At 42.6% G+C, this 10,887-nt stretch overlaps 1 protein-coding gene across 3 annotated transcripts in view; it reads right to left on the bottom strand.

Moving 5' to 3' along the window:
- The window catches only part of LOC311230188 (uncharacterized protein), an 86,273-nt gene extending 75,950 nt beyond the window's left edge, over positions 1-10,323 (bottom strand). For 2 of the 3 annotated variants that reach the window (XM_084316392.1, XM_084316391.1), the window contains exon 1: positions 10,186-10,309. The gene's annotated coding sequence lies outside the window, so the exon portion shown is untranslated. Of the gene's footprint in view, positions 1-10,185 lie in introns of all 3 variants that reach the window. The other variant, XM_084316393.1, reaches the window with a different exon arrangement.
- Between the last annotated feature and the right edge of the window lie 564 nt (positions 10,324-10,887).

Consider the following 10,887-nt stretch of genomic DNA (forward strand, 5'->3'; position numbering starts at 1 on the left):
TATCGGCGACTGCTATCGGCACATTTGAGCTTATCGGCCGATAGGCCGATAGCAGTCAACAAGGCACTTATTGGCCGATACCGATACCCGACCGATATATCGGTGCACCCCTAGTATCGGCCGATACCGATATTTATCCGATACCAGTGCATACAAAAAAAAATAAAAAATAATATAAATATGTTTTTTTTTTTTTTTACAGATACTGTTATACTGTTTTTAGTAATAACTGGAAAGTAATGGTATTTATTCAACAACAGGTGATTGTATAGATTTGTATTAGTATCATTAATCAATGAGTATGGGCTGCAGCACTGCAGATATACCCTACTCCAATGATCCACACAGACATTAAACGGTGTTGCACTCGCTACTCTGTGGCTCTGCAGATATACCCTATTCAGTCTGTAAGCTAGTGGCAGATAGAACGTTCATGTTGTGATTTTTGATGCAAAATAAATATTCAACATTCTCTTTTGAAACTCCGCCTCAGACTCTTATCCTTTGGCACTTGCTGTACTTTGCTTGCAGGTCTGCAGCCATTATTGCTGGATTATAAATAGCACCAACTTTAGACACGGTAACGTTATCAAGCTAAGCTAACTGACCTAGCTCGTCTTCCCGCATTGACATTTGATAACGTTAGTAATAGTCAGCTAACGCTAGTCAGTAGCTACTTAACTTAAATACAATTCACCGTGGGTGCATTATTGTTGATAGACGTCACAGACAGTGTTAGGTCCTGGAGAAAGGACAGGCAATCATCTGATTTGATGTAACGTTAAAGCGGATGTTGTTCCAACTAGCTATCTTTCCAGCTAATGCTATCATAACACCAGCAAAACACATCCCGTCCGAGCTCCCCGTCACACCGCACTGTCGGGGACAATGGAATTTAAGAAAGTGTATCTGCTGTTAAAATGACACAGCATCACACTTTAAAACATGTTCATTTTATAATCCTCACTCTCCGCAGGACTCGGCAGGAGATAAATTACATCATGGGATCGGAGGCTAGAATTTACGTGTACTCGCCGATACCGATACCAGCATTTTAGGCAGTATCGGCGGCATTTCCGATACTGGTATCGGTATCGGAACAACTCTACTTAATACATAAAATGTCTGAAATCTCAAATCTGGCACTTTCTGTGAATAAAATATCCTGTTAACTTAAAGCTTGGTGTAATGTTTTTATTGGCCTATAGTCCATTCATGCTCAATCGAAAATGAATCGAATAGAAATCGTGGTCAAATGAAGAGATTTCATGATGCATTGAATCGTTGCCTGAAGAATCGTAATTGAATCATTGTGGGGTCAAATATTGACACCACTAGTACACATGCAGAGACCCCTAACCTACTGCAGTACACACTATCCCACTACACACTGCTACACATGCAGAGACCCCTAACCTACTGCAGTACACACTATCCCACTACACACTGCTACACATGCAGAGACCCCTAACCTACTGCAGTACACACTATCCAACTACACACTACTAAACATTAGGGGTGGGAATCACCAGTTTCATCACGATACGATATTGATTCTTTGGACAACGATACGATATTTTCCGATATCACAAAGTCTGCCACGATACGATACAATTCGATTCAGGTGCCTGCGATCGATATGAGACGGTATTATATGCCCATTTAACACAATCGGTAACATTTAAATCAACAAAAAAAAGGCAATGGAAATAACATGACATTTTTATTTTTGAGCTCTTCCAGACATTTAAATGAAAAACAATCTATTGTTTTAAATACAAATAGACCTCCTCCTGTTCACTGTTTTTGGTACGTTTTTTTTTTTTTTTTTTAAATATCAATTCACTGTCACAGAGCAGTATTTCGGTTGGAAAAGGCATATTGGGAGTCCGAAGGTGCAGTACCGGCCAGATCCTGGTAGTGGCGCTGTCTCGAGAATGCAGTCCTTCCCAGTCCCTAATGGACCTCTGCTGTTCTCTCTATGGCTCTTATCAGCTTAGCTTAGTTAGCTTACACTAACGTAGCGTTAATTTCGGCATTTAACGCGACGTGGGCATAAAGGAATGGCGAGGATGGAAAGCATGTTAGATGCATTTGACCCGTTGTGGGAGAAAAAACAACAGGCACTTATTTTGGGTATCAAAATAGGCGGACTCTGAAGCAATGCTGTCTAACGTTAACACACGCTGCTACTGAGCTACTGATGTTCCGGCCGGGCGGATATGCTCACCAGGGGATTTTCAAAATAAGAGTATCGCAATATGAATCGATCTTTTTACGTTGCATCGATCCTATTTGATCATTGATAATAGATCGATATATCGATCTGGATCGATGCATCGTCTCACGACCACCCCTTCTACACATGCAAAGACCCATAACCTACTGCAGTACAGACTATCCCACTACACACTGCTACACATGCAGAGACCCCTAACCTACTGCAGTACACACTATCCAACTACACACTGCTACACATGCAGAGAGCCCTAACCTACTGCAGTACACACTATCCCACTAGATTCACTCTGAAATACACCAGAGATTCACTGTGAAATACACCATGATTCACTGTGATCACTTTAGAATAGTGTGAACACTGAGTGATACAGTGGATGCTTCACATTCTTGGGGCACTCTTTGTACCTCTGGTGCACCAACACTTAGCGAACAGGGAGGAGGAGGGACTGGGAAAACGTCAGTAAGCCTGAACAAATCGGTTAGATACAGGTCCCCCCGCCAACTTATTCCGGTCTATTGCAGGGTTTCCCATTAATGACCTAGACTGTTTTTTCTAAAAAATAAACCAGTTCAACACAGGTAACCACTTTTGCTTCATTTCTTTGATGGCTCAAATGTATGCTCTAGTCCAGTGGTTCCCAAACCTCTCCTCGAGACACCCCAGCCGTTCCATGTATTTATTTGTTAAATTCCACCACCAGCACACCTTGATTCAACTAATAAAGGGCTACTTAAGTCGAATCAGGTGTGCTGGTGGTGGAATTGAACAAATACATTGAACGGCTGGAGTGCTTCGAGGAGAGGATTGGGAAGCTCTAGTCGATTTTGTGTTTTGAGCACAAAGTTCATCATAGATCTAGCCTCTTTATTTTGCTCTCAAAGTGCACCAGATTGATGCATTTAACATTAAAATGTACAAAAAAATAATGCCCCCGGACCCCCCTAGACGGACGGAGGCTCACCCCCCATAGTCTCTGAAAATCCTGTGGGAAACACTGTATTGACATGGCTGAGAAAGGAACAGAATTAGAGGAAGGAGAGGACAGGAGATCTGGGAAGTACTTTGAACTGGTCTAACGTTACATCTTTTCACTGTACACACAAGACTGGGGTCACAATAAATAAAATAGTCTCTCTGCATTATGGAGAGGCTAGAGGCATATGAAATCCGTTTTTTTCCCCCAATTTTTTTCTCCAAATTCCGTTTTTTCAGTTTTAATATTTCAGAATTCTGTATTTTGCTTTGTACGCTCATTTTACCATCAGAAATAGTGTCTAATAAGTGGGAATGAATAAATGTCCACAATTTAACAAGATATAACAGTCCATTTAATGTTTTAAGTGCTGCAACTCAGAAATACAGTTCAATTTTACACAATATTTTTCAGATAATATTGTGACAAAATAAAAACACACATTTCAAGTGTAAAGTTTAAACAAACAATAGATACAGCTAGCTACTACTATATCTATTCTATTGTGATGAAATATAGTAATGCATCATTTAGGCACCTTTAGTTTAGTTTATAAAGGAGTGTGTACTGACAATCATTTGCATTAAACAAATAGATGGGTGCACCAGATTTAGCAAGAAGCTATAATTTCTAGTCCTGTGTAGTGTTGTCACGATACTGGAATTTCGACTTCGATACGATACCTTGAAAAGTATCGATACTTTCGATACCAAAAAAAAAATACGTTTTTTTTATTATAATAATAATTTTTTTTTTTTTTTTTAACAAATTTTGCTTTTGTTGCTGGTTGATTCTCCTCAGCTTCTCTCTGGTACTATACGAGAAGATAAATACACTTTTAAAACCCTTTGTTTATCTTTAGATCAGAGAGAGAGAGAGAGAGAAAGAGAGAGTGGCTGCTGGAGATTTTAGGTCTACTGAGCGCACCTTTCTAGTAGAGCCATATGAAATCCGTTTTATTTTTTTCCAAATTCCATTTTATTTTTTTCCAAATTCCGTTTTTTCCATTTTAATATTTCAGAATTCTGTATTTTGCTTTGTACGCTCATTTTACCATCAGAAATAGTGTCTAATAAGTGGGAATGAATAAATGTCCACAATTTAATAAGATATAACAGTCCATTTAATAGGGCCGTCTTAAATACGTTAAAGCCTGCTTGCCTCAACGACTACCGCCCTGTAGCTCTCACCTCCATAGCCATGAAGTGCTTCGAGAAGCTAGTAAAGGGCTACATCTGCTCCTCCCTCCCCATCAACATGGACCCCCTGCAATTTGCATACCGCCCCAACAGGTCCACGGAGGACGCCATATCCCATGTGCTGCACACAGCAGCATCACACCTGGACAAGAGGCAGGGGAACTATGTGAGAATGCTATTCATCGACTACAGCTCGGCATTCAATACCATAGTCCCCTCCATACTCATAGCCAAGCTCAGGGACCTGGGCTTGGGCTATGACCTCTGCCAGTGGGTCTTGGACTTCCTGACTGGCAGACCCCAGGTGGTGAGAGCAGGCAACTGCACCTCCTCATCCATCACCCTCAACATAGGGGCCCCCCAGGGCTGTGTTCTGAGTCCCCTCCTCTACTCCCTGTACACACACGACTGTGTGGCTCAGCGGAGTAGCAATACAATCGTCAAATTTGCTGACGACACAGTGGTGGTGGGCCTGATCTCTGCCAACGACGAGAGGGCCTACCTGGAAGAGGTCAAGGTCCTGGCGGGATGGTGCCAGGAAAACAGCCTCTCCCTGAACGTCAGCAAAACAAAGGAGATGATTGTGGACTTCAGGAGGTCGGGGGTCAAGGACTACAGCCCCCTCAGCATCGACGGGGCACCGGTTGAGAGAGTCAACAGCTTTAAGTACCTCGGAGCCTACATATCCGAGGACTTGACATGGACCACACACATTAACAGTGTTGTGAAGAAGGCACGACAACGCCTCTACTTCCTCAGGCGCCTAAGGAAGTTCCAAGTCAGCCAGAAGATCCTTAAGAACTTCTACTCATGTACAATAGAGAGCATCTTGACCGGCAACATCACCTCCTGGTTTGGGAATAGCACTGCACAAGACCAAAGCAGACTACAAAGAGTGACACGTTCAGCCGAACGCACAATTGGAGGGGGGCTCCCCACCCTCCAGAACATTTACTACAAGCGTTGCAAGGGCAAGGCTAAGAGAATCATTAAAGACTCCAGTCACCCGAACAACTGCCTCTTTGAACTGCTGCCGTCAGGCAAGCGATACAGGAGTCTCAAGGCGAGCACAGAAAGACTCAGAAGAAGCTTCTATCCCCAGGCCATCAGGCTGCTAAACGAACAATGAATGAACACTACACAACAACAACCATCAAATGCACATAGCACACACATCCACACGCACACACTCACTTTAAACAAACACACTGTAGCACCCACTCCACACACTTATAGCACACACCCACTTTAAACAAACACACTGTAGCACCCACTCCCCACACTTTATATTTATGGATGAAGGATTGCACTACAACTCGTACACCTTACTGTAAATTGTACCTAAAATTGTACCTCATCCCATTTCTGCTTTGCACTAGATAACTGTACATTAGTACACTGCATAGTATTGTGTATTGTATATTATATGGTAACTCAGAACATTGTACATATGTCTATACCGAACACTGTGACCTCATTTTCTTCTTCTAAATTCATGCTATATTATGTTATTATGTTATTTGATACTATCTTGTCTAGCACAGTCTCTGGAGCGTAACAGTAAGAAGCATTTTGTATGAAAGTATTCTGTACTTCTGTATGACAACTATTAAAGAACTTGAACTAAAGAACTTGAAATACTTTGAAGCTTCGTTCGATGGGCATGGGATTCGAATATGAAAAAAAAAATTGATTTAAAAAAAAAAAAAAATTATATATATTTTTGCAAAATCAACTCTGCCTCTCTTTGTTAACTACAACAAGCAATGCTGTTTGTTATTTAAGATGAGGTCGGACTCGGCACTGACAGATTTGTGTTCATTGTGCTGCTTTTATAAAGCCTCAAATGACGGCTTACAATATTTCATGAAAGCAAAGTGTTTTGTTTGTCTAAGATTTTAAAAGGTTTAAACTTTACAGCACTGACAAAGTTGAACAAAGTGCTGTACAAGTCCCACAACATAAAAAAAAAAAAGTTAAAAAAAAAAAAGTTTTTTTTTTGTTTTTTTTTTTATAGTGGATTCCATTTTTATTGCTCAATTCCGCGATTCCGTCCGCGATTCCGTGATCGCGGATTCCATATGGCTCTACTTTCTAGTTATGACCCGAAAACAAGGGTAGGCTACTTGAGAGAGAGAGATAGAGGGAGAGAGAGAGGGAGAGAGAGAGAGAGAGAGGAGAGAGAGAGAGAGAGAGAGAGAGAGAGGGAGAGAGAGAGAGAGAGCGAGAGAGAGGGAGATTTCTCCGGAGCTATGCTCGGAGCATTTATTAACGTCACATTTTCAACAACATTGCTGCTAATTGGACACTTCATGGAGGCGGGGTAACGTTGTGTCGAGTTCATGCATGTACTGGTGTAGGATGGGCTCCGGCTCCGCTCGACCCAACGTTGGAAACGGGGTAGTTGTGTCGAGTTCATGCGTGTACTAGTGTAGGATGGGCTCCGGCTCCGCTCGACCTAACGTTGGAAACGGGGTAGTTGTGTCGAGTTCATGCGTGTACTGGTGTAGTGGGCTCGGCTTGACGTTACTCCGTTTCCATGAAGTAATAGGTGGCCAGCTAGCTAGCATTAAGCTAACGGAGGAACGACCGCTAACGTTAGCTAATAATAGCGTTGTTTACAAACTGAAGACAGGGCTGCGCTGCCCGGCTGTGAGGGGGAGGAGGCTGCAGCAGCTTGTGTCTGTTGCTCTGAGCGAGGAGGAGGAGGAGGCGGAAGGGCAAGGCTCTGGCAGCGCGTCTGTCTGTCAACAACTTGCGGGAGCAAGCCAGCTGGTACCGATACTGCAGAAAGTATCGGTACTTCGGGAAATGAGTATCGAAGCCGTTTTAAATATTCAGTATCGATATGTATCGATACTTCGATATTTTTGACAACACTAGTCCTGTGTACTTTATGTACTGCAACGTTACATAGCTATTTCATCACAATAGTGTCAGTGATTAGCCTCGCCCTCTAGCTGTATCTATTGTGATCACCAGGGATCATCATTAGAGAGCTGGTGTGTATGGGGCTGCGGCACTGCAGATATACCCTACTCTGTTTTGAAGCACAGTGTTTTTCCGTGTTCATGACATGGCTTTTGGAGAGTGAACTTCGCACGTGTTTTGCGAGTCCAGTCCACGGCATGTTGACAGAATTCGCAAAACACCTTATCGCCGGTCATATACAAGTCATTAGGATACTGTGCTGCTCTGAATTTAGGGCTTAGTGTGGAATTTCTTCCGACGTTAACACCGAAGCAGCTAGACGCTTGGATATTTCTCTGTGTTGTAACTTGTGTGTAACACGCTGTAGCGTCCCCGGTCATGTTCGCGTTGCACCAAACGTTCCATATTCTCCAGAACACGGAATTTCAGTCCAGATTAGGGCAAATTCTGAAATATTCCACGTTTACAGTTGATTACGTTTTCATTGCTCAATTCCGCCCGCAATTCCGTGAACGCGGATTTCATATGGCTCTAGGAGAGGCGTATTTAGTTTAACCTTCAAATGCTGTAAACTGGATTGTATACTGAAGACAGACACAATGGGGTCACGGCTTGGCTCAGACATAATCATTTAAGGCTTAGCCTTGATTGATTGAAAACTTTATTAACAGATTGCAGAATGGGTGCAATACAGTACGGCTCAATACAAAGCAACTGCTAAGAGGATGCAGACCAGAAAAATACTTTTGTCTTGTTTACATCGGGGTCCCCCATTTTCAATGCATCAGGACATTTATGACATACAGAACTGTGTAGTAAAAAGATCATAAAAATATATACATCCGGAGGGGAAGGAACTGTACATTGGTGGGGGGGGGATTTGGACATTTACAGGGGCCAGTTTCTAATTGCAGCCACCCGTAGGTGCTCTTTGAGAGCGGTTTCGAAGAAGGGTAGGGATTCACATTCCTTCACGCCTGTGGGTAGGGCGTTCCACATTATTGTACACAGGTATCCTTCTGTTGTTTGCTAGCTGACCAAAATGACAAGAAGGGGTCACGGCTCCCCCTCCCACCCACCCCCTCCTAACATACAGTTTACTCCCCCTCGTATGTATTTTCTGTTGGGATCTCTGTTTAACAGTACTGTATATTTGAATATCTTGTGTATCATGAATGTAAAAGTACTGTATCTGTATGTTGCGTATGTCATTATGAATTGAAAATGGGGGACCCTGATGTAAACAAGACGAAAGTCTCTCTGGTCTGCATCCCCTTAACTATTGTGTGTATTGAGCCGTACTGTATTATACTCATTCTGCAATCTGTTAATAAAGTTTTCAATCAATCAAGGAACCATCACAATAAAATGTAGAGCGATGGAATGTTTTCCCCTGAGTGGGCGGGACCTATCTGCACTCAGTCTCTGGCCTTTCAGCCCCAGAACCCCTGAGGCTGAACTTACACATCTACTAGCTAGCTAACGTTGGTAACAATACTTCCAGTGAAACGTGAACATGTGATCACACTCTTCAACGAGTGGCAGATGAAACATAACTAATAACTAGCTGCTCCTCTCCGTCTTTGTTCCAAAACTATCATTACACATGGGCAAAACAGAGTCCATTCTCTTCGGTTCAAATAACAAACTCAGCAAGACCGACGGCTTCTCGGTTACAGTGGGTGACAATATTATCACAAGGAAAGATGAAATTACCTACCTGGGTTCCATCCTAGAGGCTAATCTTTCCTGTGACAAAATGGCATCCAATGTAATAAAAAAAGTCAACCAACGAACGCGATTCTTGTACCGGATCTCCTCTCTGGTAAACAAGAATACCCTGAAGACTCTAGCAGGAGCACTCATTCAAGGGTACTACGACTATGCTTGCACCTCATGGTACCAAAGCACCTCAAAGGCACTAAAAAACAAATGACAGACATCTCAAAACAAGCTAGTCAGACTACTACTTGACCTGACTCCTAGAACCCACCTCACCCCTGCCCACTTTGACAACCTAGGATGGCTTAGAGTAGACGACAGAGTACAGCAACTTGCAATGGGCCTGGTCTACAAGATACACTACGCGACCAAGGTACCCATGTACATGTCAAAATACTTCCCAAAGGTCAGTGAATACCACGATCACAACACCAGAGGGAGCTCCACAAATCATGTAAAACCCAGATTCGGCTCAAACAAGGGACTAAACACGTTTCGCAATTATGCCACATCAATGTGGAACGCCCTGCCTAAAGCTGTAAAGGAATGTGAATCACTACCCACCTTCAAAAACACTCTCAAAAAACACCTACGTGAGACTGCAATTCGAAACTGGCCCCTACAAATGTCCTAACCTAGTTGTGTCCCCTTCCCAACCCCCCCCCCCCCACCTCCAATGTACAGCCCTCACCCAACCCACCCAACCCCACCCCACCCAACCAACCTCCTCCAATGTACAGTTTCTATGCCAAATGTATATACACTCCTTTTCTGGACACTTTTGTATCACAAACAGTACTGTATTTGCAAATCTGATATGTCATAAATGTATAGATGTAGCAGTACTGTCTATCTGTATGTCATGTATGTCATATATGTTATGATGAATTGAAAATGGGGGACCCTGATGTAAACAAGACGAAAGTCTTTCTCTGGTCTGCATCCCCTTAACAATTGTATGTATTGAGCTGTACTGTACTGTACCCATTCTGCAATCTGTTAATAAACTTTTCAATCAATCAATCAATCAGGACAACAAGCTAGCAGCCGTTAGCCGCAGAGCGTTAGCTCGTTAGCTAAGAGAACGTTATCTAGAAGGAATATTGCTACAGTCTCACCTTGAATGCCTTGGTTGAATCCGCAAACAACGTTTAATAATCCCCACAGAAATGTCCACCAGAACACACTTGTTTACTTCTTGTATTTCGCAGCTCGTCTTCAACTGGACTAACGTCACTGAAGCGAAGGGGAACTCTGGCGGAGTGAAGCTGCTTCCTGCTCGAGACATCCAGCCTGTCAATCAACATGACGTACCAAGCCAAGCTCCTCCCACAATAACTCCCCACAGCCGGTGATCACGTGATGCTCATTGATCATGTCGAGAGTAGGGTCGAGCTGCAGACCCGGAGAAGCCTCTTACGGACCAGCCTAGGCTATAACGTGCCTAGTCTTTATATTATATCTATGGGAAGAAGCCATGGCTGGCCAGGGTCCCCTGTCGTGCAAGGTACGCTTTATTATATTACCTTGTATTATTATAACACATACTTTAATCAAAGATGGAGCAATGCAATTACAAGGTACACTTTATTATATTACCTTGTATTATTATAACACATACTTTAATCAAAGATGGAGCAATGCAATTACAAGGTACGCTTTATTATATACCTTGTATTATTATAACACATACTTTAATCAAAGATGGAGCAATGCAATTACAAGGTACGCTTTATTATATACCTTGTATTATTAACACATACTTTAATCAAAGATGGAGCAATGCAATTACAAGGTACGCTTTATTATATTACCTTGTA

The sequence above is a fragment of the Notolepis coatsorum genome (assembly GCF_963971535.1).
Source record: "Notolepis coatsorum genome assembly, chromosome: 6".
In the NCBI taxonomy this organism is placed as follows: Eukaryota; Metazoa; Chordata; class Actinopteri; order Aulopiformes; family Paralepididae; genus Notolepis; species Notolepis coatsorum.